This window comes from Ursus americanus, chromosome 9 (assembly GCF_024610735.1).
Source record: "Ursus americanus isolate L20-20 chromosome 9, mUrsAme1.1.p, whole genome shotgun sequence".
In the NCBI taxonomy this organism is placed as follows: Eukaryota; Metazoa; Chordata; class Mammalia; order Carnivora; family Ursidae; genus Ursus; species Ursus americanus.
Genome location: NC_142135.1, coordinates 7,907,977 through 7,935,228, shown reverse-complemented (window position 1 = coordinate 7,935,228; position 27,252 = coordinate 7,907,977). Strand labels below are relative to the sequence as shown.

Here is a 27,252-nt window from a genome sequence, read left to right as displayed (position 1 = left end):
AGAAGCTCTTTTGGACTCAGGAGAAAAAGCCAGCATGGAGATGAGGGGCAAAGGGCTCAGTGCAGCATGGAGGATACAGATGGAATCAGTTCTCCCTGGGTGGGGAGATGCCCAGTAGTGGCTATTTCTCTTCTGGGCACTTCTAGGGGGGGCTCTGGAGATCCTCGCCCCAATGAAGACCTTGGACCACTTTCAACCTAGGCCCTGGTATTCTGCCCCCCCCCCAGGCTCTCTACTGAGCTCCTCCTGGCCCTCTGGGAGGCATCCCACTTGTAACCCCACCGGCAGGCAGGAACACTCATGCATCCTTCCCCCATCTGGGGGTAAATGGCAGCTCCCACCCGTCACAGCCACCTCTCTTGCCCTATTTCCAGGCAGGCCACTTGCTACAGCCTTACCCCGTATTCTTCCCAGACAGGATATACACACCAGGCCTCGGGATTCCTGGACTCATGGTGTCACGGGCACACCAGGCCAGTTCCCGAATCATCTCTCTGAAGCTCCTCCGACTCAGCCTGAGGTAAGTACCAAGTGCAGGGGTGAAAAAGAGTCAGAGTGGGGGGCGCACAGCCCTCCATCCTTCCCTGAAGAGAAACCCTCTCCCAACCCTCAATTCCTACATGTTTAGAGGCTGGAGTACATGGTTTCCAAGGGTAACAGAGCAGTTTCCAGCCTCTTAGTGAGCCCTGCATAAGTGACCCCATGCTACACTCCCGGTCGTGGATGTTCTTGGCACCAACCGCTTTAGGCTTTGATTTCTCAGCCAAAACGTTGACAAGGATCCCTTCAACATATCCTGTTACACTTGGATAGTTAAATAATAAAAGACTAAGTGGTCTAGGAGAGAAAGACCCACAGGAGAGAGACCAGGGACATGAACACGTCCCCCTTCCCCTGCCCCGCACCACACACACACACACACGCACGCATGCACATACACACTCCATGCACACACACACACACATGCACAATCATGCACACACCAAAAGGCCAGGAGATATGAAGGTTCTTGACGAGTTCTGGAAACTATGAGATGTTCAAATTTGTGAAAAAAACAAGAATCAACAAGAGTCCAGATAACGCAGATGCGTAAGCTCTATACCCACTCTCTGTGGGGCTGGAAGAGAACCAGAGGCTAACGTGAAATCAGGCCATCGGGGGTCCTGCATAGAGCACATCTCTGCTAAGGCTGGGTTTCACCAGCTCAGCTGTAGGGCTGAAGTCTGGTTTCCAAAGAGGGATTCTTCATTCCTCTTATCACCAGGCTCCCCCTGGAGAGTCCGTCTGCCCTGGTTCTGCACCTGGGCTTCTGGTTTGGGTCCTTTTGCACACTTAAGTTCCCAGGAGGGTCAACTAGTCAACCTGCTTGGTGCAGACTGTGTGGTTTTTCTCCTGACTCCAAATATGTGTTGTTTGTCCAACAACCAATTCTCCAATTCTCTGAAACTGGGTGTCCAACAACTCAATTCAGTTCTGACACTCACTGCCCAGAACTAGCACAGACCCCACAGATGAAGGGCTCAGTCCCCTAAGACCGCACCCACTTCAGACACTAGCCACAAAGGGAACCCCAGGCTACCCACCCACACTTATGCCAAACTGACTATGAATTCGGGGACTTCCCACAATCCCCTCCTTTGGATGGGATAATGCACTAGGATTAACAGAACTCAGTGAAGCTTGTGTTTACTGATTTACTATAAAGAATACTAGTCAGCAATAGCCAAATGGAAGAGATGTGTAGAACAAGGGATAGGGTGGAGGGAGTGCAGAGTTTCCATGTTCCCCTCACTACCTCTCAAACACATCAATGTTTTCACCAGTCAGAAGATCCCAAACCCATCATGTAGAGATTTTTGTCCAAGTTTCATTATGCAGGCATGGTTGATAAAATCATCCGCTATTGGTGATTGAACTCAATTTCTAGCCTCTCTCTCCTCCCCAGAGGTCTGGGGGCGGGGTCAAAAGTTCTAACCCTCTAATCAGAGTTGGTTTTTCCAGCAACCAGCCCCCACCTTGAAGCTATCTAGAGACCCCCAAGAGTCATCTCATTAGCATAAGTGCAGGTGTGGTTGAAAGAGGTACATTATGAATAACAAAAGACAGTCCTATCATTCAGGAAATTCTCAGAGTTTTAGGCCAAACCAGGACCCCCTCGTAGTGTGGTTTCTGTGGAATCCAAAAAGGAGTTTTCCAAGGCTGACCTACTCTTTGTTTTCCTCACTTTTTAAGATCTTCTGGCTGTGATAAAAGTAAAGCATTCATAATATGTTTTCAGAAAGGCAAATTGAAATAAATATCACCTGCTATTCTTCTTCCCAGGGAGAACAGTGATTATCACCCCCACTCATTTAGCGCATTTGTTTCCTTTGCACGGACGCACCGTGATTCATTCCACGGTCCTCCTCCTTTGGACAGTTTCTTTAACAGAGCTCTTGGTAATTAGGGTCCTCTGTATAATCACCCACGAAGCTTCCACTTAATGCCACTTATATATGGTAGTTGCCATAAGAAAATATCATTTCATGGGCCATTAATGGGCTTAACAGTCTTATTGAAAAAAATAAAAATTCTCACAGTTCATATTTTTTTAAGTGGAGTTGAAGGAAAAGCAATATGCTATGACCCCTCATTTCACCTCAGCTAATATTTATTTAACACCTTCCTGGGCTGGAGGCTCTGTGCTTATTACCCCATTTGCCTTGCTCAGCACCCTACCGGGGAAGCGCTAATACCCCTTCAAAATGGGGAAATGGGATCAACAAGGTTAAGTTCCTTTGAGAATTTTACAGTGTTAGGAAACTGCAGAAGCATGATTCAGCCCCTGGTGGGTCTGACATGAGGGTCTGTGCTCCTTCCACAGCCTCAGAGAAACCAACCAGAAAATTCAGCAACCGGGATTGCTTAATAACGGTTCTTGGGGTCAGCAGTTCCCCCCACCGCAAGCAAGCTGTGTGACCCTGGCCATGTTCCTTTAGGCTGTGTCTCCGTTTTCCCAGCTGTAAAATGGGAACAATAACATAGTGATCCTGTGAGACGGTAGTAAGAATCAGGCCACAGACATAAAGCCCCTCAAAAGGGAGGCTGGCCCACATGAAGCCTTTGGTCCTTGGCCCATTATTCCCTCCAGCCTCCTTGCACCGAACCTGCCCAGAACGAGCCAGCCGGGGATGTCTCCATGAGCTGCACATGGTTCCTCACACAGTGCATCAGGGACACCAGCCTGCCCTCCAGGACGTGCTCACATGTACTGAGACAATGGATGGCATCTGGTTTTCCTGTTGAGAATGTAATCTTATATTTTGATACCTTGTGTATTCTCCTCTAGCTTGTTTAAGATCTTTTACAGATGATATTCAATTCTTCCTCTTCACAGCTTGAGATTCCACTCATGCTCTCCTTCGGTCTCCCCCCAGCCACAGGGTCTGGAATGTTCCTCCAATCCCCTTCTCTTGACCAGCAGCCACCACGTGGGAGCCTTCCCTAGTTCCATCCTCCACCCTCCCCTGGCTGAGACCATGTGTCTCCTCTGTGCTCCCACTGTCCTTAGTCCTTACCTCAAAGCCAACATTTCTCACTTCCTTAGAACTGTCTGTAGTAGTAACCCTCCTTCCATTAGACACTGAGCTAACTGCATTCTAAATGCCAATGAGTCCCATAATCCTGTCTCCTACCGAGATGCAGCCTCCTTACTCCAGGCATGTGTTTGTATCAACCTACTTGATATCACCACAAAAATGTTGCAGAGCTCCTTGAAACCCTCTGCATTTCCACGGAATTCATGACCCTTCTCCCAAGCCTGGTTTTCCCTGGCTCAATACATGAGGTCTTCATTTAGGCATCCGTAGAAGTAAACCCCAAGATGGGTTCAAGTGCGAGTAGCTTATTTCGGTGATTTGGGGAACACCAGTAGGAGCAGGACAACTATAAGGAAGAAAGTCAACTACTAAAGGGTAGATTATTAATTTAGCCCTGGCGGTGAATAACTGGAGTTTAATCCCATGGAAAACATGGAAACACAGCTCAGAATTATCCCACCCGCAGATCAAGGGATTCTGAGTATTTATACATCAACTCCCAGAAGTCACTGGTTGAGGGCTGCTCCAGAAAGTAAGTTCCCCAGGACCTCGATCGAGTCCGCCACATTCACATGGGCAATGCAGCCTCCTATAGTTCCAGATTCTCTCCTGTGCAGGACAGACACACTGCTGGGGGAGCTGGCTGGGGCATTCTGAAATGGCCAGGTCCAAGGGATGTGGGTGGGGTACGATTCATCCAGAACATGTGGGACGCATTCTTGACACTTCTTTCTCCCCCACTCCCCATATCCAGCACAGCACCAAGATCTGTCACCTTTGTCTCCTAAACCTCTCTTGCATAGACTTTTATTCCATCCCCACGACCGTCACTTGCATGGACTCCTGCCATCACTATTCATTCCCTTTCCCATAAGAGGCTTAAACATGTGACTTGCTGTCCCTCCAATGGGAGGAATGGGATTTCCCATCCCCTTGACATTAGACTCAGCCATGTGACTTTCAACCAAATCAAATCAAATATGTTGTTTCTGAGCAAAAGCTGAAAGAACCCTCCTGTGGACAACCACAGCTCTTCTCCCTCTGCCGTAAGAACCATATCTCCCACATAACATCTTCACCATCACTCTAGGTCCCAGACTGAAGAAGACACCTGGAAAACAGCCAGAGCCACCCACGGGGGACGTGTTGTGCAAGTGAGATATAAAGCTTCTCGGATGCAAGCCACTGAGATGTTGGGGTAAATGTTTCTTCAGCACAACCTAGTGAAAGTCAACTTCTATACCTATAAACAGTCCCATCTACCCATTTTGGTCCCCTTTACTTTCCCAGTGGGTGATCTTTTAAAAACACAGACCTGATTTTGTTATTCTCTGGCTTAAAAGCTTCCAGTGGTTTTCCATTGCTTCTAGAATAAGCATCGAAGGCCTGGCCACAGCTGCCGAGGCTCTGGCCCAGCCTTCCGGTCCAGTATCATCTGGCCCTGCTCTATCTTCTCTGCATTCCACTCACCGTACCCTAGTTCATACCCACAGGGTGCCAAATTCCCCTCTCCCACAGTCTTTACATGTGCTGTTGCTCTTGCCTAGAATTCTCTTCCCCTCCTTTACTCTAGGTGTCCTTAAGTCTTATTCTTCTTTAGATCTCAGCTCAAAGGACTTTGTGTTCATTCAGGGGGTATTTCCCAAGTGTCTACTACTATGTTCTCTTCTCCCCTCGGCCGTTACGTGACAACAGTTCTCCAGGGAAGACTGTTCTTCCTAGCCTCACAGCAGTACCCAGTACTGATCTTCTGTGGTCCTCACAGCACATGTAACCACATATCTCCCTATGTGATCTATGATCATTTGAATGCCGTCTGTCTCTTTCACTAGACTAGAAACTTCATGAAAACAGGCCCCAAAACCATAGCATTCCCCACTGTGTCTCCTGTGTTTAGTATAGAACTAGCACGTGACAGATCTTATTAAATATTTTTTTTTTTTTAATTTTAGAAGGAAGGGAGCAGGAAGGGGGAGAGGGAGAGAGAGAATCTTAAGCAGGCTCCATACCCAGCATGGAGCCCAGTGCTGGACTCAGTCTCATGACCCCGAAGATCATGACCTGAGCCGAAATCAAGAGTCAGACGCTTAACCGACTGAGTCACCCAGGCACCCTAATCATATTATTAAATATTCTCAATGAAACAGAACTTACTGTGTGGTAGGCACACTTCATAAGAACTTTAAGAGCTGGGCACTATTATGATCCCCATTGATGGGTAAAACACACAAAGTTAAATGACTTGCTGAGGTCATCCACAGAAAATGTGATAGGGCTGAGATTCTAATCCAGGCCATCTGGCTCCAAAGGCCATGCCCTTAGCCACTACGTGAATGCATGCATGTATGCATGAATGAACGAATGAATGAATGAAGCAAGCTCCTTGGAGCATGAACAGTGTGCCCTATTTATTGCTACAGCCACGGTGCTGGCAAGGAAAGATCCAGGACTTACCAAGTATTTAATGAGTGCTTGATGCATCAATCAATCAATCAGCCCATGAATGAACAAATGAACGAGTTGCCCCAAGGGGTTTGCCATTTCCAGGAGTGGCGATGTGGCAAGTCCCTTCTCTCTGAAGCTCAGGACACACAGATACCTTGGGTGGCACTGAGTCTTCGTGCCAACTACAGAGCTCTTCCTATGGGACTCCAAAGGTCCATGTATATGAGAAGATCCTCACCCACTGGGTCTCCACTACCCCTGGGACTCCTCTTCCCACCGTGGATACCACACCGAAAGCCCTGCCTCTCGGGAAAAGGTGGGGAGAGGAGCATTTGTACCCTTCTACTCAGCTGCGAAAGGAACCCAATTGCCTTGAGTCCCTGGGAACTCCAGCATCTGCAGGGAGAGAAGCACTGCTTTAAAACAAACACATTAAACCCCGGGGCTGCACCCACCAGGGCCTTGGAGAAACTCTGCCTTTGGCCTTTCCCCAGGAAGCAGACGGAGAAGAGCGACTTACAGAGTCACATCACATCTTTTCCAAAGCTGATCTGAAACGAATATCACACTAATACACTTGGTTTGATTGGACACACCAGTGTTCCTCACTTGGTTTGGCTTCTAAAAAGGTGCACAGTGGCACTGTCAAATCAGAATGCGTACGAAATGCACCTGGAACTTGGCTACATGCACTCAGAACATTTCTTCCAAAACAGATTTAGGCCCTTGTGAAACAGATGCCTCAGACCCTACAACAGCCCCCAGAGCCTGTGGCATGGGGGAGGCGGGCAGTTCTCTGTCAGGTCTGAGCAGAACTGCCGGGAGCCCAGAGGACAGGAACGTCCCTGAGTCTGAGGCGGAGCTTCTTGGTGACTGTCACACTGGAGTCGACTCCAGGCTTCCCACATCAGAGGTCTTTGGGTTTGGGGGTTTTCAATTTTTTTTTTTTAAAGATTTCATTTATCTGAGAGAGAAAAAGAGCAGGAGCAGGGGAGAGCAGAGGGAGAGGGAGAAGCAGACTCCCCGCTGAGCAGGGAGCCTGATGTGGGGCTTAATGTCAGGACCCTGAGACCATGATCTGAGCAGAAGGCAGACACTTAACTGACTCAGGCACCCAGGGGCCCCCACTGGGGGCCTTTGTAAAGCAAGAAGAAAGTGCTGTAAAAAAAAAAAGAAAAGAAAAAAAAAAGAATTGTCTTCATATTTTTCAAAAGATTCTTGCTGTTATTTACCAATTAAAATAATAATAAATAATAACCATAAGCAAGGCACTCCTTGACCTGGTCCAAGTCCTTCCTGTCTTCTCGCTTACCACAGCCCCTGGCCTTCTGCTCATCTACTTGCAGTTCCCCAGCACCCGAAAGGCCAAGCCTTCATTCTACCAAAGCGACTTTCAAGGTCAGGCTTTGCTGGGAATTCTTCAGAACTGACCAAGGCCTCCCAGACCCAGAGCCTCCCACAAGCCTCCCAGGCAGGGCTGGCAACCATTGCGCACTGCCCTCACAGTACCCTCCCGATCTCCTGGTGAGGCCGTGAACAACAGTTGGGGCAGCAACATTCTGACCGCACTGCCTGGCACACAGGAGGCATCGGTGACTATTTGCTGAGAAACGACCGGTCAGAAAAATTGATGGATGAACACATGATTGTATCTGATAACCTCACTTAACTGGAATGCTAAAAATCAGAAGAGAAACAAAAACTGACTTTGCAGGAAATCTAGAACTAACCAAATCCTCCCGCCACCACCTATTCATTTTACTCCTGGGAGGAAAGCTGTTCCACAGCCCACTTATTATGCCTCTAGATAAAATGCTAACATGCCTTAGAGCCTACAGGTGCCAGCTCCAAATCCCAGCTTTGCTTCTGCAATTTACTTCCAAAACCCTACTTCCCTCTTCTGGGTGGTGTTCACCACATTCATTCTTTCATCCTTTCAAAGATCCAACAAACGCTTCTCAAGCACCTAAAATGTGCCAAGCACTGCTCTAGGCACCCAAGGATATAGCAGGGAAAGCACGGACAACATTCTAATGTTCTAGAGGACAGGTGATGAACAAAAGAAATCAGTAAAATGTTACATGTTAAATGGCAGGTGCCACAGAGAAAAAACACCACATAGAGGGTAGATAGGGAATGCGGAAGGAACTAAAATTTTAACTGGGACGGTCAAGGGAGGCCTTTGAACAGAGACCTGAAGAAGGGGAGTGAGGGAGCCATGTAGAAGCCTGGGGGACAAGGCTCCAAACAGAGCACACAGCAAGTGCAAAGGCCCTGAGGTCTGAATGAGATACATGAGACTGAAGTAAAAAAAGAGAGGCAAACATGGCTTCTGTTGATGGAGCCACAGGACAGGAGGAGAGAGGTAATGAGGGCAGACCTTCCAAGCTCAGGAAACCATGTAGAGGACTTTGACTGATGCTCTGAATGCAAGGTGAGGAACATTACCTGTGTGGGAGCCAGGGACTAACAGGAACTGATTTATGTCTTACACGGCCACTCTGGCTGCTGTGTTGAGACCAGGCTGAAGGAGGTAAGCCCAGAAGCAGAAAGGCCAGGTGGGAGGCCAGGTGGGCGGCAGTGATGGCTTGGACCAAGAGGTAGCTGAGGGAGTGGTAAGAGGTGGCCACATTCCAGACACGCCTTGAGCATAGGGCCAACAGGACTGGCCACACGATGGAAGACAAAGTGGAGGCAGGATAACTTCCAGATTTTGCCTTGCACACCTGGTTGTGGCGAGGGGGAGATCTGGCGTGTGTCGGCGCCCAGAAAACGTCAGTGTTGGTATTATGGCCGCAATCTCATTTGTTCCAAGACTTGATTATCTAACTGACCCCCAGCAAGGTAGGAAAAGCAATAAAGGAGAGAGAGACACTCCTTCCTGGGAGATGTGGGATTGGAAGGGAAAGAAACACGAGTTGAAAAGAGAAGGCTGAACAAATTCATTAAGAGGGGACACAAGAAGTCACAAAAGCCACAGGCGCTCAGCCCCAGTCAGTGGGGGACCAGTGTTCCGCCATGCCTCGGTAAGTCCCCGGGAATTGTCTTACGAAAGTTAATTTTCTTAATGCCAGTGAGTCATCCAAAAGATCAAATTCTGTTTATTGTATTCTGCTTAAAAGATCAGTAAAGTGTGTAACCCATTATAGAACGACTTCCATCTAAAATGCTTAAAATAAAATATTTGGCACTTAAAAGGATAATTCCTCAGATGCCTGGAAAAAAGGCTGCCCGGAGATCCTAGGAAGCGACATTTTATTGTACCAGCATAAATTCACCTACATTCGAAACGTGAGAGACACATTCACATCCATTATCTCCTCTGATGCTCATAAAAGCCCTAGGAGATAGATAATTATCCCTAACTTCAGAGGCATGAAACTTTACAGGCCCAGAAATGTGAAGTGATTTGTTTGAAGCCACGCCACGGAGGGGATCCAGAGCCAGGGCTGGCGATGCGGGGGAAGGGCTCCGACCTCAGGGCCCCCTCACTGGCCTGTGCCGCCTCTGTGCCCATGTGCTTGGGACAGTGGCTCCCAGTGGGAATTCCGATCAAGACCTAGAATTGAAATCTGGGTCTGACCTCTCACCCTCTAAATAGGGAACAGCCAAGCATTTGCGTGTCCATTTCCAACCTGACTCAGCCCCGAATGCCTGCCAGGAGTCCCATGTTCGAGAGTTCCGTGGCCAGACAGACACAACTGGAAGGAGCCATGAGTTGGATCAGCAGCGTCTTCAGGAGCAGAAACCGGGGGAGTGGAGGCACACATGCCTCCCATCTGTCGTCATTGGGTTGGACGACCTGTAAATTCCCCTCCCGATCTCGTGTCAGATGATTCTGTCTAAACAGAAATGTCTGGGTCATGAATAAAGGAATAGAGCAGCTTTCTGCACATCAATCTGCTTTCCACAACACCAGAGAGCCTCCACCAGAAGCCTTCTGTGTCGTAATGACATTGTCAAATATTTATACTTCACATTTGCAGAATAGCCTCAACTCTGCGAAGCTCCAGGTAATATACTCTGCTTACGCTTTTGTATATTTTCCAATTGCCAGTTGTAAAAATTTTATCTTAATCTTCACCTGTCGCCAACAGACCCTTGCTCGTATTTCCAGGATGTGTTACTGTTAATGGTGGAAGTAGTTTTACTGCCTCATCAGTTATTCTATAAATCCTAATTTGTTGAATAAATGACATTTTTACAGAGAAATAAAACCTTGGCCTAAAAGCAATAAATACAACCTGCGTGGGGGCAATGATGTCATTCCCACACCCAAATCTACCCAGAATCATCTTCGCACTGAACAACTTACTGTTGGGACTGGTTGCTTAGGCCTAATTATGACATCTCTTTGTGGATCAAGGATCTAATAAATAGTATCCATGTGTCTGTGTAACAAAGGTCATCCTTGACCATCTCAAGAGGCAAAGGGCTAATTCAACTCTGATTCATGCCAGAAACCCTCTAATATTTATTGCTTCAAGCAAGAACAGACCTACGAAATCAACAGGCAGCAAACAGAGGAGTTACCCTTTTATGAGTTACAAATACATGTCAAGGTGCATTTGATCCCCTACTCCGTTTAACAACCACAGTACCTACGGCAGGTGCTTTTCAAGATCTTGATCTCAAAGGTAAGGAAATAGAGGGAAACTCATCAACTCAACAAATATTTCTTGAGCACATATTGGATGGTACAGGTTGATTATATAACAGGTTGGTTATACAGCTAGTAAGCGGTTGAGCTCAGCTCAGACCCCAGTCACCTGATTCCGTTAGCCCGGGCTTTTCTCTGTGCTAGCGTCCATCACACCTATCTGAGGCAGCCCACCTCCACCAGAGTCATCCAGGATATTTGTAATAAATCCTTGGCCTCACTCAGACTTACTGAATCAGAATGATGTCTTCTCAGAAGAAAAAGTTAATAAAAATCGTTGCCATATATGAAATGACTACAACACTGGATAATTTGCCCAATGTTCTTTTTTAGAAGCAGAACATCACAAGTTGAGCAGTAACCTGGAATCATCTGTCCAACTCCCTATCTGACAGTTGAACCCTGTCTATCCCTTCTTCAGCACCATGCCCAACTGGGTGCCCACCACCCGCCAGGGTCCCACCTGACCCCTGTGCCCGTACGGCATCTCCGTGAAACTCCTGCTCAGTAGTCCAAAATCTGCACTTAAACCAAGAGGATCGTCGCCTGTGCATTTTTTCACTTACACGTTTGATGAGCAGGAACGCAGGTGACAGGACCCCGAGCCCAAGTACATCCTGCTTTACGTACATCGACACTTTAAATCTTCACAAAACCTGCAAGAAATGTATGTAAGTGTTAGTTCAAGATAAAGTTCATAACTGGTATTGCTTTCCTAGACTCTCAGTTTAACAATGCACCAGCTAACACATGATACTCTATTAAAGCAGCCTGAAGAGACAAAGGAAAAGGCAAACTTCCAAACCATCTTTGAAAACCAAAGACAGCAACAGTCCTTAAAAAGGACTTATGGGATTTGTAATCACATCAAGGAAAGCTCCACTGATATCACAAATGGCAGCCAAGTATGTGTCTCTCTCCAAGGAGCAGAGCAGTGAAGCCACTGGAAGGCAATGAGGGGACAAGAAGAGCGTGCCTCACGCCTATTACATGTCACCTTCTGAAGATAAGGCAAATGGGGGAGTTAGAATGGGCTAAATACTACTTTTGGAACGACTTTCTTCATCCAAAAAAAAATCACCGAACTTTCCAAAACCAGTAGGAAAAGAACACTTAAGAAGATCATGGAAGTATTAACCCAATAAACTGGAGAAGGAACATGTCTCTCAAAGTGATTTATAATAAGAAATAAAATATGAAACACAAGGAGTTTGTAAACATGACCACATATTATTCCATACCCTCCCTCCAGGCTCTTTGGTGGTGCTTTTCCATAGGAAACTCCTGGCTGGCCTTGGACTCAACTTTGACCCATGAGACTTGAGCAGATGACTGAGGCTTGCCTGGGCAACTCTGCTTGTCCCGTCTTGCTGCCCTGTGAAACCATGGGACTGCCATATGCAGAAGCCTGAGTTAGCTTAACCCGGGGCCGGAAGACTACATGTCTGAGGCCCAGCAGCATGCTTTCCAACTGCCAGACCAAGTGTGAGGCAGTCGTAGACCAACCACACCCAGGCAAGCCAGACAAGAGCAGAAGAACTACCCAACTAACCTACAGGAGAGTTAGAAATAATCAATGTATTGTTCTAAGTCACTAAGTTCTATGAGGCTTTTTTTTTTAATACAGCAAAAGCTAACTGATACACATTTGCTTCGTTTCATTAATAATATGCAAAATACAACACATTTTAAAAAGAAATTCAAGAAGGGTTGCCTGGGTGGCTCAGTCAGATGAACGTCTGACTCTTGGCTTCGGCTTGGGGCATGATCTCAGGTCCTGGGATCGAGCCCCGCATCAGGCTCTGCGCGGGGCATGGAGTCTGCTTGAGATTCTCTCTCTCCTCTTCCCTCCTCCCCTCCCCCCACTCGTGCTCACTCTCTCTCTAATAAATAAATCCTAAAAAAAAAAAAAATTCAAGGACACATTAAAAAAAAATACACTTAGAAAAGATGAAAAGACCACTGACTCCAATCAGGAAAAACACCAATGAGACTAAAAATACAACAATTAAAATTAGTATTGCAGACACTAAAACAGAAGTAACACTGCAATAAATTAAATAATGTAAAGAACAGGCTATTGATATCTCAGAATAGACAGGGAAATGAATAAGAAAATAATGAAAGTTTGATATGTAAGACAAATTCCTAGATCATGAGGAGTGTTAGTTCCAGAAGAAAAAAAGGATAAACAACCACAGAATTTTAAAAAGGTGGCAGCAGGGGAGAGAAGAAGAAAGTAAAATCTCGAGTCTTCAGATCAATAAGGTTCCAAGTTCCAGAGAACACAAATACCAGGGAACGCAGAGCAATCTATCCTTGCAGTTTATAAATTACAATACGAATAAAACCCACAAATTTCAGGATGGCCCAAATAGTTTATTGACACAGAATCCAGAAGAGGAGAAGAGAAGGACTGCCAAGAATGGAGCTGTAGAGGGAAGGGAGGAAAAAGGAGTCAATTATGGATGGTGTCCCGACCGTGTGCCTGGCACCATGCTTAATGCCTTCTGTGTTTTTTTCCACTTAATCATTTTTTTAAAAAATCCTTAAGTAACCTCACACATGATCACCACCACCACTCGAAAATAAAAAATGTGCTCCTAAATTATTTGAGTCACACAGAAAAAGCAAGATAATTACAAATGTTTTAGATATTAAAAATGAGAAAGACGGAAAGTGTCTAAAATCCTGCACAGGTAAACTCATAGTTTTGAATACATCGTTTTCAATAATAAGCTAATGAACACATTTAAAAAACAGCAGGAACATAATAGTTTACTGAAATATGTATTAAAGAATTAGAAAATAAAACAAAGCCCATGAATCAATTTTAGGGAAATTTTTAATTTTAACTTTTTTAGGAAAATTTAAACATAAAAAAATAATTTTAGGAAAACTTTAAATTTAAAAAGGTGCCAAACAGATATACACATTTATTTTTATCTTTTTATATTTGATTTTTTAAGGTTTTATTTTTTTAAGTAATCTCTACACCCAGTGCAGGGCTCAAACTCAAAACTCCACGATCAAGAGTTGCACACTTCTGAGCCAGCCAGGCACCCCCAAAATCTTTTTAGGTGAACGTAAACATACATTGCTAGTAGGGAATTAAAATGGTTCAGTCACTTGAGAAAAAGGTGTGGCAATTCATATATATACACACACAAAACCTTGTCCGCTAATGTCTGGCAGCGTTATTCGTAATAATCAAAAGGTAGAAACAACCCAGATTCCATTAGCTGGTGGACGGATTACTGAAATGCAGTATATCCATACAACGGATTCGTGTTTGTCAATTACAAGGAATGCGGACTGATACCTGCGACTCTATGAATGAACCTTGAGACATTCTATTAAGTGAAGGAAGCCAGACACAAAAAAGCCACATATTTTATGACTTAATTTATAGAAAAGGTCCAGAATAGGCAAATCCGTGGAGATGGAAGGCAGATGAGTGGTTCCCAAGTCTGGTGGTGGGGAAAATTGGAAGTAACTGCTAACGGGTACAGGGTTTCTTTTAGGGATGATGAAAATGCTCTAAAATTCGACAGTGATGATGAATGCAAAACAAAACCTCTGCATTGTACAGTTTTAAAGGATGAATTTTATGGTACATGAATTACATCTCAATAAAGCCGTTATTTTTCAGTCAATTAGCATATAACTGACTCCGGTTTAGGCAACAGTATCAGTGAAACAGAGCACACAGATCAGAAACAGAACCTCCTATAAATAAGAATACATGATAAAGGAAGAATAGCAAATAAATAGGGAGGAATAGATTATTCAAGACAGTGTAAAAAATGGCTTTTGCAAAAAAAAAATACATCAAATTTAGATTCTCACCATTATACAGCAAAATAAATCCTGTTTAGATTAATGATTTGTATGTATGAGGAAACGAGGTGCAAACATAAGAGTATTTATTGCTCTACAGAAGAGGGCGGACTTTCTCAGCATAAAAGCAACAGAAGCCACAAATTAGAACATTGAAAGATGTGCTATCTTACAATATAAATAAGCATCTATAGAACAGAAATGCCTACAAAATTTAAAGGACAGCAATAAAGCTGAACAAAACGTACCTAATAAATTCTTCACACTAGTGTTTAATATTTTTGTTTAGAGTTCATTAAAAATGGATGAACCCTTAATTGGAAAATGAATAAATAATATTAACAGACAGAAGAAAATCAAAGAGCTAATGGATGTTCCGTTTTATAAATAATAACAAAGCGTGGGGGCATTTTCCCACCTATCCAGCTGGAAAATATTTAGAAGCGAGTGCAGTTGAGGGAAGAAGTGATGAGTTGGAAACTCTGGTTGGAAGTACCAGTCAGCACAGAGACGCTTGTACCGTATGTCACAAGTTCCAAAACATCTTAATAGCCAGGTAAGCATGTATCAGTACTTGAAACAAATTTGCTAAAATAAAATGTAAACTTTAAAATCATTCCTTATCTGATCAATGTACTTCTAGGAAGCTAGCCTTGTAAAGATTCAGGTATGTCAAGAACTTGATTCATGCGTAATGTAGTCACGCACTGGACAAAAGGTTACTGGCACCCAGGTCTGTTCGGTGTGATAAGGATGATAGTGGAGAACAGAACAGACAGAAGTCTCTGACATTACATGGCCTATATTCTAGACAGATGTAAATGAAATCTTCTGGAGCAGCTGCATGCCTCGAAAACCCTCCTGTCCCCCTGGTTGTGGAGTTCCTGCTCTGTCACGGACACCCACAGGTGGGCTGTAAAGAGAGCTACGGAGATACTCGAGTCTTGAACATACTAACAAAAGTCTCTCCACCAGCCTCTTCCCCAGGTTCCCATACAGCCCTTGGCCACTGGCCCCGAGTCCAGGTGTCCTTCTCACTCAGCCATCCTCTCCTCCATCTGACTTAGCCGACCACGCGCACTACTGCAGCTCTGCCCGCTGGAGGACCTCCCACTGTCATTGTCACTTGACTGGGGCCGCAGTATGGCCACGGTTTGCTGTGGCTCACACCCCTGTCTCATGCTGACCCATCTACTCACCAGGCCCAAGCATTTGTCCTCCGCCATCAATTAAAGAACTGGAAAAGCTGAAAAGAACTGGCTGATCTCTTCCTACAGCATATGGTTCCTCTGATAAGTGAGGTCACAGGTTCCTTGGGGAACCACTGGAGGGAACTGTTACTATATTTACTTGCTACCACTTTTGGGTGTCTTCTCTTCCATGAGGGGACTCCACCTCCCCTTCAAACAATAGACTCTGTCAGATCTAGAAACTTGGTGACAGACCAGTGTGTCCATCACGATGGCTAGCTCCTGCCTTCTCTTCACCAGCTCTTGCCTTCTTCCAGTTACACGAGTCCAGCTTCACCCTCGCAGGCTACCTTCATCTCTACTCCCCGTAGATCACCATGGTCTATTAGCCATTGCTAGCCCATGAGTAATTACGTCCCTCTGAATTTCATGGTTAAGGGGTGACACGTGGCTCCTGCTGATCTAGAACCTATCAAGCCCAGCTCCGGGGCAGGCAGCATTCTCTACTGTCAACCCTAGCCCGTAAATGACCCTGAGCTTTGCAGAGATTCTGCGACCCCGCCCCCGGAAGTGTAATTCTATTCCTTGTTGGCTACGTGAAGAGTGTGCCCTCTGCACTCTCCAAAGGCACATAACCATGGACTGTGCCCTCCAGCCTCACACGATAAATCCAGTCTATTATTCCCACCGCTCTTAGCCCTCTGACCTCCTCCTCATTTCTCTGCAAAGGTCACTCTGACATCTCCATCTCATTATGCCACCATTGTTTCCAAGCCAGGGAGGCATCCCGGCAGATCAGGATTGGCTCTAAGACGGCCTCACCAGGACATCAAATCCTGAATCCTAGGCAGATGCCCTCAAATCCATAAATCTCTCCTGTCCTGCTGTGCACATTTTCCCCTCCAGCCCGACACCCTCGGGAGCCGCTCTCACTGCTGCTGCCCCAATTCCAGCACAAACATATCACCCAGAACTCATACTCACTCCAGTAACTAAGCTGTCTCCTCCAGGAGCAAAGGAAAGGAATAAGGAAAAAGAAAAAAAAAAAATGGGGTCATTTCTAAGAAGGATCCAAAGAAGACTTCACAGACAAGACATCTGATCAGAGCGTCAGGAGCTATGGAGACCTTCAGAAGATGGGGTGGGGGGGAGGGCACATCACGTGTGAACAAGGCATGGGGCACCCAATGGCCAGGCACACTGAGGGGAGAGCAATGGAGAGTGTGAACGGACATGCCACCCCGGGAAGACAGTCAGGATGGAGACAAGGGTCACTGACCAAGGGACATCTGTGTGTCAAATGAGGGTGCCCACCCCTCCCCCACCCCAGAAGGATCGCAGACAAGAGTTTTGTGGGACTCAAAAATCTCACTTCACAGTCTGTGGTTTGGAAGGACAGATATTCGTTCAGCTACCAAAACTGAGATCATCCTAAGGACGGAGCCTACAGTAGATGCCGTGGGGAGGCCGAAGCTGCAGTCACAGGTGGGCATCCAAGTTCGGTGCGGGCGTGACTCTCTGCTTCATCTGTGGGTGAGGATGGCATGGCTGACAGACACCTGCTAGTCACACTAGCTGCCACTGGTTTTGGGGGGGGTTGCTACTATGTTTCATACATTTTACATTTTCTTTTTTTAAGATTATTTATTTATTTATTTGAGAGAGATAGAGCACAAGCAAGGGGGAGGAGCAGAGAGAGAGGGAGAAGCAGACTCCCTGCTGAGCAGGGAGCCCAATGTGGGACTCGATCTCACAACCCTGGGATTGGGACCTGAGCTGAAGGCAGACGCTTAACTGACTGAGCCACCAGGGGCCCCTTACATCTATTTCTTATATCTATTTCATCCAGGCAAATAAATGTATGTATCCGCATTTTACAGACGAGGAAGTTGAACTTAGAGACGTTCAATGTTGTACCCGAGCTCTCACGACCAGGACATGGCAGAGCTGGAACTCAGACCCTGGCTTCTTCAACCTCAATGTGGCTCTTCCTCACGTGCGACACGGGGGACAGGCTGACCAAAAGGCTGGAGCTCTCCAGGACCCATGGCGGCGCGCCTGTCTGACTGCCATCTGTCCACATAACTTCCCTGGTTCATTGCAAGATAATAATAATAAAAACAACACCAACAACCTGGACGTGCATCACCAATGATCACAGACAACAAAATGCAAGGAGTGTCTGCGGTTTTGATTATTAGCATTCACATTATTTTCTTGTTATCTCTTTACCATTATCATCATCTTCTTGATTTAAAATCATAACACGCTGAAGAATTATTGGCAAGGCAAGTAATGAAACCCCTCACAGCGCTTTTTTCTTTCCTCCTTGGGACTATCCATCAAACGTGAGAAAACGAAGCTTTACTCCCAAGGAGAGATGATTTAATGTTGACTGACACCAACCCAGGTAAGAAACATCCCTGATGAAATAGAAACTCCAAGAGTGATTTAGTGCTTGAAGATGTTCAAGCGGGAGAGAATCACCCGGTGAGGCAATTAACCCTGGACAACATGACCAACAAGTTTCTGAACCTTGAGGAGCAAAAGTGAGAAGGGTCCACAAAGTCTGCAGGGGGCCATCCGAGAGGATCACAGTTTGTAATCACAATATCCAGAGAGGGCAGGAGAGACACATGGCATCTGGCAGAGAAGAATTCTTTATCCAGATATTTACTCTACCTCGACACCAAGCATCTGGACGGAGCAACCAAGCAACTATCTGAGGCTGTTTGTTGTGGTTGGCATGTATGCATGCGTGTGGCTGTGTGTGTACGAGAGAGAGACAGACAGAGGGAAAGAGAATGGAATGGAATCAATCAAACAAACATCTGCAGAAGAGATGGGATGGCCAAGGCAGGACAGTTATCGTAAGAACTCAGTTCTTTGGAATCAAACACAGGTGCATTCAAATCCCAGCTCTGACACTATGTGTTCCTCAGAAATTCGGCTTCCTCATGTGGAAAATGGGAATAGGAACCAGCGTGCTGCTGAGAGGATTGTGTGAGTTCATGTATGTAATATGTCAGCTCCAGAATAAGTCATTAATAAATCTCATCCGTTATTACAACCTTTGTTGCTGTTGCCAGTCTGTTGTGTGAGCCCTGCAGAAGGATAAAACAAAACCCAGACGGGCTGAATTTTCCTCTTTTTATCGAGACGTGTACATCTGTAATAAAAGCAGCTGGGGTTAAAACACATCAGGAAAGTAAAACATTGGGTCACATTCAAAGAACATCTTTCAAATTATTTTGAGGCAAATTCTCCACCAAACATCAGTCCTTGCACTGCAAAGTGTGGTCGGCATCACCTGGGAGCTCATTAGAAATGCACAATCGCAGGTCCCACCCGAGAGTCTACTAAATCCGAGTCCGCATTTTAACAAGATCCCCACGTGAGTTGTAAGCACAATAAAGTCTGTGGGGCGCTGAGCTAGGACATGGAGTGTGCATTTGTCCACAATCCCATCAAAGCCTCTAATGAGTGGAGAGGAAGGGTCCATCTAGCCAAGCAGCTGATCCATTCAGTCACACCTGATCAATTTATGCCCCAACAAGGAAAGACCAGAACTGACCAGCTCAAATGGAGCAGTGCCCAATGCAATCTGCCTAAATGGAAAGCAGATGGTATATGGGACAGGCCATCCAAAAATATTTCTGATAGGACGGCCCCTGCCCCTATGAAGTTTACAACCTATTAGGGGCAACAGAGGAGTAGAACATTAAGTCAAATTGCTAGATAAGTAACAAGAAGGAGTGGGGGCAATTTATTCTGACTTGAAAAATCAGAGTAGCTTTCTTGGAGACCGTCGCATGTTCGGTAGACAGTGATGAATGAGCAGGATTTCAACAGGTGGAGAAGGGGAGGCAAATGCAATTCAAGTAGAGGAGATCCATGAGGTCGAACAGCAGAGAAGTGGCCAATGTGTTCAGATGCCCAAATGGACATAATGAGCAGTAAAGCCTGGATGACGTTTGGGGCCGAATCATAGCGGCTTGAAGGTAAATCAGGTGTTCCAGCTTCAACAGCCAAGCAAAGAGAACGGAAACATCAAGGAATCTGCCTTAAACAGGGAAATGACTTGAACATGCATTCTTAGACCACAGGTGACATGTCCTCTCTTTAGGCTTTTTTGTACAAGCGCAATCTCCCTGTGGCCAGAGATAAGACAATTCCGTGTAATCAGATTTGTCATGTTTGGTGTCGAAGCCCTGCTGGTCCTGCTTTGATGTGTAGGAAACCATTCTTCTCTTTTGAGATTTGCAGCCTTAATTCGGTTATTTTTCTAGTAAACATCAGGCCCTAAAATCTACAGCAGAGATGGCTGGCTCCACATGAAAATGTACTCATCTTCCAAAGGACGGAGTTGTCCCTGGAAAGCACCTGCTCATTCTGGCCCCTCCTGGTCCAGCCTCTCCTGCACTAACATGTAACCGTGAGACTAATTCCCGCCAACACCCTGGGAGCCAAAGCAACGTGTTCAATCTCAGGCCAAGGCTTTGCAGTGGCTGTGCCTTCATCCTTTCCCCCTTCCGCGAGCTTACTACAGATGACGCTGAAATCCTAGGGGCTGCAGAGCCCGGGCCCTGAATCATCACATCAAGAAAAACCAACCGGCTAGCAGGAACACCCACACTACACGTTTCCTTGCACAAAAAAGAAACAAGTTTCCATTGCATCTGAGCCACGGTCGCTTTCGGGGTCTATGTTACAGCAACTAGCATTACCCTGATACAGACCTCACAGGAATGGCTGTCGGGATCAAAGGAGAGAAGGCTGACAAAGTGCTTGATAAATTATAATGCCCTGAGGAACACTGTGGCTGCATTAAATATTCAACAGCTATCATAGGAGCAGCTAAGTACTAAGCATGTACTTAGTTCTGGGGAACCAGTAATGAGCAGGACGGACATGTTCTCTCTCCCGGATTGGTACCCAGCCACTACCCAACAGTGCTGGCTGGAGCCTACAAATCACACCATCTGTCTTTCAGCAGAGGAAATATCACATCCTCTCATTTATCCATCCAATGGGACAAAAGCCAGGCAAAATTAGAGTCTCTCTCATCGAGTGGCTTTCCCTGAGTTTCTATGTATTTACTTTTAAATATATAGCTTTCTTTGTTCCAGGCAAGATTTAAGACAGCTTACAAGATAGCTTAATTTAAAAATGAAAATGAAAGAAAAAGGAAAAACAGGGTAGGATATGAAATGGAGCCATGAATATGGTTAAAGATGCAGTCGCTAATGACTTACACACTTGCCACAGATTTGGAGCTGAGCTTTCTGGAAACCAAATCAAAATGTAATGTTCTTTGGCTGTTATGATATCTGTAATTCACTAGTTAGCTTCTGTAATCCCCATAGACTGGAAGCTTCGTGAAGGAAAAATGTTGTCTTGTCTTACTGTTGGGCCCACATGACCTACCCTCGTTCCGGTCCATTACAGGTTCCCAGGAAGCACATCATGAGGCAAAAACAGATGAAGCCTGAGGTACAGTCATACTTGGCACCAAGACAAAGAGGCATGTCCCCCCAGATCCTCTAAGGAGCCAGTGGAGTGATCACCGGCATCTTCATCTTATGCTTCCACTGGAACCAAGGGCAGGTGACCGCTGGCTGGCGCTCATTTCCCAAACCACATGCACTGATGGCCTCAGACTAAAGCACAACACAGAAAAAGCAAGTTCTGTGGGGATTCCCATGTCCTGTGCTTCCAGACCCCAATTTCTTCCGGTCTGATGGAACAGATGGAAACATGACTTCTTAACAACCTCTCCTCAACGCTATCTTCCTCGTGGTGTTTCCCGTGCCATCAGCAAGGCAGCTCGGACTTCCTGTCTTTGGCTTGTATAGGCCACTATAAGAAAGCGTTTTCGCAGACAAGAATCTGCACCTCCCATGTGGAAAACTGAAGAGTACTGTCCACTGTCTCACCCGGGGGCTCCAATACAAAGATGCAAGTGGTTGGATCGGAGTGTCCTATAAATGTCACTTTTGCTACTGAATTAGAGAAGTTTTTCTTTCATGTTCGTTGAGTGCTTATGACTGACTTGCTTCCCTTTTTTTGCTCTGACCCCCAATTCCAGAGACTGTATTGCCAAGATCAGCAGCATAGTCCTAGCTACTTACAAATAAGGTGCCCAGGAGAGGTGGCAGAGCACACGTGGCCAGTGCGGGCAGCAGAGAATGGGACCGCGGCTGGGAGAAGGCCTTGACGATGAAGATTTACCACCCCCAGCCACTTGTGGGGACAGCACAGGACTCCCAAGTGTGCTCCCCCAAATGCACCCAGCTGGACAAGCCGCGCTGCTGGCGGGCAGGAACCAGTGAGCTCCCGCACAACTCCACAGCGCTGTCGGCACGGACCTCGCCGAGTTCGGTGGGATGGTGCCCCTGAGAGGTCTGTGAAGGGCTCCTGCAGGCCCAGAGGGTCACCGACAATGGTAACGAGAAGAACCAGCAATTCCCGAGCGCTCTCCCCGGGCCGAGCCCACTACTAATGACTTCACCAGCAGGTCCTCATCACCTTCTCCTGAGAGTGCTGCGAGCCGACACTACTGTCTTCCCATTTCCCAACATGCGAACTGCGACTTGAGAGATTAAGGAAGCTGCCCCCAGTCGTCCAGCGGGGAAGTGAGGAGCCAGTCTGACTCCACGGCTCGTGCTCTCAACCACTCTGATAGGCTGCCTTCCTGCAAGTTGATAAAAATAACCGCGCTGTTCGAGATGTGGTGCACAACAGCTTGAGCATCCCAGCCTAGCAACGGAGAGCCCATCCCTCAATTCCACCTGCCAGTTCCGCCACCCGGCCGAAGGGACAGCTCCGCACTGCAGGGGCTGGGCAGGTAGGAGCACTCCGCGAACGTGCCCCAGACAGACGTTCGTGGTCAGGCCCTGCCAGGGCTCCCCGCAAAGCGGGACAGACGCAGCCTCTCCCAGGGAGGTCTGCTGCACTAACCTGGCCATTTTCACTAAGTCCCACGGGCCATGTTCTCCTTTCTGATATGAGCAGCTGGCTCCCATTCTCCATAATGACAGCCGGGTGAGTGTGGTCAAGGGCAGAGCGCAGCGGAGGCTGCACGCCGACGGCACAAAGTCAGGGATGGGGATGCAAGACGGAGATGGCTTGGGACACATTCTGAGCAGCTGTCAGTGAAGAATCACACCTGCCTGACGGCCGCGGCTCCTACAACCCAAAGACACTTGTCTACAACAGGAAGAGGGGACAGAAGTCTCTGCAGAAAAGACATGCTCCCTGGGACGTGTTTCCAGCAAGGTGTCTGGCATCCCCCAGCGTCTTTCTACCCTCACAGACACAAACCGCCCTGGAAAGATGCGACTTAATCCACTTATCTTTCTTCTTTTTTTGAGGGCATTTTTCCAGGTCACCTTGTTCTTCTACTGTCATGTCAATCTTCTAAACGTAGATTTAACTTTTCAATCTGTTTGAACCAAACTTGGTTTGAGCTTCTTTCCTTCCCTCCTTCCTCCCTCTCTCTCTCACGCGCGCTCTCTCTTTTCCCCCTCAGATAGGTAGAGCTCTGCAGACTGCCCCAGGTCTGGGAGGACTGATGACCTGCGTTCATTGCACAGGGGCTCTGCACGTGCAAACAGAGCAGACACGCCAGGGATCGAACATAGTCCAACCAACCTGCACTCTGCCTCTCTCTGGCCTCAGCTCCCCCAGCTCTGTCCCTGGGCACCTGCCACATCCACGCTCTCCCAGACCCTAAAACACTGTGTCCTGCAGTCACCCACAGTGGGGCTGATCCCTCAGCCCCCGGGGGCGGGCAGGTGAAGGCAGCAGAGCAGCGCTGTGACTGCAGCTGAGAATGAATCGTCACACTGCAGTCAACCGTGTCTGTTTCTCTCCAAGTCTACTTCACATCTGAGGTCATTGACAGAAAGAAGACAAGGCTCTCTTGATCTAGGTTGTTGGACCAACTTCGAATGTCATTTTCAAATGTCACAGAGTCTACTTTTAAAGTTTCCCTTGATTCATTCTATTTATTTATTTATTTGACAGGGAGAGAGACAGCCAGCGAGAGAGGGAACACAAGCAGGGGGAGTGGGAGAGGAAGAAGCAGGCTCCCAGTGGAGGAGCCGGATACGGGGCTCGATCCCAGAACACCGGGTTCACGCCCTGAGCTGAAGGCAGACGCTTAACGACTGAGCCACCCAGGCTCCCCCGCTTGATTCATTTTTATTTTGCTTATAATTTTAAATCTTCACCCAAACAACTTCAGGGGATGCGAAGAACATTTCCTATATTTTACCCCTCCTGAAGGCCTCCTGCTTGTTTTGTTCTGTGCTCATGCACAGACTGGCCACTCAAATCCTCTTGGGGTCTTTCCTCTCTTGCAACTTTGAAGCATCTTCCCCACCCAAGGGGCGAACAAGTCAGTGGAACAGTCGGAACAGCTCTCAAAGTCTCAAAGTAAGTACCTAGCACAATGTCGCATTCTGTAGCTGATACCTATTTTCTAGAATCTGGGGAAAATCCCTAATTATAGTCTTTAACTGTCTCTAGACCTTCTGATACAACAATTGTAAGGGTATATTGTACAGTGTGCTTTTCCTTTACCTGAGCAGAAGGGAGTTTGTTCATTGAATCAGGGGAAAGAGCTGAAGGCAAAAAAGGGATGTCAGTAGGTGGTGTAATAGAGCTGGGGGTGGGGGGGGGGTAGTTTCAGAAGGTTCCCGCTGCAAGTAATTTTGTTTTTCCCTTTGTTATCAAGTCCTTAAGAGAGGTTACTGGGGAGTATTTCATTTTGAGGCCTCAGACTATCAGTGAAAGAAAGCCAGCCATTGAGCAGTCGGTATGGGACCTCTCCCATGGAGTTCCTCTTAAATCCATTATCTTTTGACATATTGAAAGTCCCCCACAATGAGCACTGAGTTCTAAATCACCCGTAGGGAAACACTGTCTTTTACCAAGAAAGGCACAAGAACTAGGATTGTGGTGGCAGGACATTCAGGAAGCAGGGGCTCAGCCTGGTGGGGGCTTTGGTTTTAATGCACGAGAGCCCAGGACATACAGAAAAAGAGACCATGACAGCTCATCGAAATTGTGCGCTTATGATTTCTCCCGTTCTCAGCTAAACAGAGTCTGAGAAGGCTTTGCACTGATCTTACATCACAGTCTGACAACACAAGAAGCATCCTTAGGACCGTTCTGGTGAGGGACTCGAGGGAAACGTTAATCACTTGCTTCTGCTTGAAATGATCACTGGTCTAATGACCACCAGTCAGGAGTCTAATGGACCAGAGGCTTGATGAGCTTCTGCCTCCTTCTGTAACTACGGAGCACTCCCTTGTAACATTCAAAAAGAAAAACAATAAATAAAAACCTGTTTGCTTACAAATGTAAGGGACGGTCATAGTAAAGTCAGCAGTGAGACCTCAGCAAAACCCGTCAGGGCTCACCATTGAGAAGGACTCACCTCCCAGAGACCGGAGAGGGTAAACAGAGTGGAACAAAAGGGGCTCAATGAGCATACTAGTTCATACAAGGTTCCCCCGTGACGCCACTGAGGGAGGGTCTTCAAGCCAATATGACAGTGCCTCCAAAGGCACAGAGAGAGGCCACTACTCACAGTGTCTGAAACAAAGATGCTCCCATCATTCCTTGCTAAGCACAAAGAGCTGTACTTGAAAATCAGTCTCTCTGAACAAAGAGATGAGCTGAGTTTTGCACAGTCTGGTGAAATATGGAGTTTGGGGATCAGGGGATGTCCCAAAATAGAAATGTTTAGGGAATGGCCGGCTTTCAGAACCCAATCAGTGGAGTGTGTGTTGCTAACGGATTTTCAGGACTGCAGGTACCCAAATGAGGCATCCCTGACAATGGGACACTCAATGAAACACCTCCAGTAACCAAACAGTTTTGAAAAAGAACAAAGTTGGAGAACTTTCACTTCTCGCTTTCAGAACTTATTGTAAAGCTAGTTATGAAAATGTTGTGATGTTGGCATAAGGATAGATCAATAGAACAGAATTCAGAGTCCAGAAATAAATCTCTACTCTCACAGTCTATTGAATTTGAAAAAGGTACCCAGGAAATTCATGGGTGAGGGGAAGACTGCCTGCTTGACAAACAGTGTTGGAACAACCCTATAACCAGAGCTTCAAAATGTACATAGTCCTTCACCTCACACCATATATAAGTATTCACTCAAAATGGACCATAGACTTAAATGCCATAGTTTTGTGTTCGTTTTTGTTTTTGTTTTTAAAGATTTTACTTATTTATTTGACAGAGAGACAGCCAGCGAGAGAGGGAACACAAGCAGGGGGAGTGGGAGAGGAAGAAGCAGGCTCCCAGCGGAGGAGCCCGATGTGGGGCTCAATCCCAAGACTCTGGGATCACGCCCTGAGCCAAAGGCAGATGCTTAACGACTGAGCCACCCAGGCACCCCTGTTTTTGTTTTTTTAAATAATGGACTATCCTAGGCACCCAGGTGGCTCAGACAGTTAAGCGTCTGCCTTCAGCTCAGGTCATGATACCAGGGTCCTGGGATCAAGTCCCACATCAGGCTCCCTGATCAGCAGGGAGTCTGCTTCTCCCTCTGCCCCTCCCCCCTTCTCGCGCTCTCTCCCATGAGTGTGTGCTCTCTCTCAAATAAATAATAAAATCTTTAAAAAAATAGTAAGGGACAATCCTTGAGAATCAAGCTCAGCAAAGTTTTCTTAGACACAACACCATGGTCCATAAAAGAAATAATACATATATATTGGATGTCATTAAAATTCTAATTTTTCAGTTTAAAAGACATCCTTAAGAGAATGAAAATAAAGCAACAGACTGGGAGTAAATATTTTCAAAATTCAAATCCAGAAATGGTCCTACAGACAAAATTTATAAAGAATACATATAACTCAATAACAACAAGGCAACAAACCAATCTTTTGGGCAAAAGATATGAACAGACATTTCACCTCTTAAGATTTACAGATGACTAGTACACATACGAGAAATGTTCACTGTCATCAGTCATCAGGAAATGCAAACCAAAACTACGGTAAGAGGACACTCACACACACTCGAATGAGTATAATAATAAGGGCAGACACGAACACGTGCTGGTGGGATGTGCATGAGCAGGAAACGTCACACATCGCTAGTCATTGCTAGTCATGTGGACAGCAGTGCCACCACTTTGAAAAATATTTGGGGAGGTTCTCAAAAAGGAAGACATAAACTATCATAAAAGCCAGCAATTTCATGCCCAGGTATCTCAAGAGAAATGACAACAATGAACTGATGTGAAAGTTCCCAGCAGCATTATTCATAATAGTAAAAAGCTGGCAACAGTCCACATGCCCATCCACGGGTAAGCGGATAATCAAAATGTGGTCTGTCCACACAACAGAGTATTATTCAGCCACCAAAAAAACTAAGTACTGATGCACGCAACAGCATGAATGAAACTGGAAAAAAACCCCGTTAGGCTGAGCGAGGTAAGCCGGATGCGTGAGGCCCCGTATTGTGCGATCCTGTGCGTTAAATGTCAGGATAGATGTCTACGGACACAGAG

General features: G+C 46.3%; 1 long non-coding RNA gene across 1 annotated transcript in view; it reads right to left on the bottom strand.

Annotated features, from left to right (window-relative positions):
* LOC148109410 (uncharacterized) overlaps window positions 1-27,252 on the bottom strand; it is a 299,324-nt gene that overhangs the window by 234,888 nt on the left and 37,184 nt on the right. The window contains exon 2 of the long non-coding RNA XR_015725626.1: window positions 11,250-11,339. This is a non-coding gene — a long non-coding RNA (uncharacterized LOC148109410). The remainder of the gene's footprint in view (window positions 1-11,249; window positions 11,340-27,252) is intronic.